The sequence below is a fragment of the Mytilus edulis genome, chromosome 14 (genome assembly GCF_963676685.1).
Source record: "Mytilus edulis chromosome 14, xbMytEdul2.2, whole genome shotgun sequence".
Taxonomy (NCBI): Eukaryota; Metazoa; Mollusca; class Bivalvia; order Mytilida; family Mytilidae; genus Mytilus; species Mytilus edulis.
In genome coordinates, this window is record NC_092357.1 from 39,126,085 (window position 1) to 39,127,206 (window position 1,122).

Sequence of the window (1,122 nt, forward strand, 5' to 3'; positions counted from 1 at the left end):
TGCTCCTTTTAAAATTGTTATTCGATGATGACTGATGTACCCATATTTTGACTATTTTATTAATTGTTTATTTAACGCATCATGTAAATGTAGCGGAATTTGATGAGACTGTTATTAAAGTGAGAGGGTTAGCGCTATAGAACAAGGTTTAATCCACCATTTTCTACATTTGAAAATGCCTGTACCAAGTCAGGAATATGACAGTTCTTGTCCATTCGTTTTTGATGCGTTTTGTTTTTTGATTTTGACACGTGATTATGGACTTTCCAAATATATTTTCCTCTGAGTTCAGTATTTTTGTGATTTTACTTTTTTGATAGGAAACAAAAACTATGCAAAGAATTGTTCTTTGGATGGAGAATTGTATCATTGACACTCACTCCACATCTTCCTATATCTAAAGGTTGAAACAAAAAACACAAAAACTTCAGTGTTTATCGTTGGTTCATGTCTTTCATATCTATTTTTCGTAAATCGGTTTGTTTCATATTAGGCTGATAGTTTTCTCAAATGAATTGTTTCAATTTTTTCCTTGTCAGTGCTTTTTTTTTTTTATAGCAGACTATACTGTATTTAGTTTCACTTTGCAAAAGCCGTGCATCTACCTATAATTGCCTCAATCCAATTCATTTGAACTTTGATAGAGAGTTATCTCATTGGTAATCATATTACATCGCCTTATTTATATTGATAAAAAAATAACTCCTTCTAATTACATCTATTTAAAATTTAAATCTTTAATCCTTCATAATTCGAAATATATTCTTAATAAATGCACTGTATTCCTCAAAACTGAGCTCACCCCCTAGGCCTTCTAAAACATTTTACTGGTTTCCCGTCCATAAACCACAGAGCCTTGCATCCTCCACAATATGACGGACTGAAAGTTAACAAAGATACATCATTTTACATTGGAAAGTTATATCAAAATAATTTAATTTTGGATGTAACACGTCTTCTGATTGGCTGACGTCGTTTTGTTTATCATATCTTAGACAGAAATTCTTTTTCATGATTTACGCCGGTTTCAAATGGAATTAGAATTAAATTATAAAAAAATAACTGTAATATTTTGTCAGTCTATTCGGAATAAAAAAAAAAAACCGGTGCACACTGTTTAAT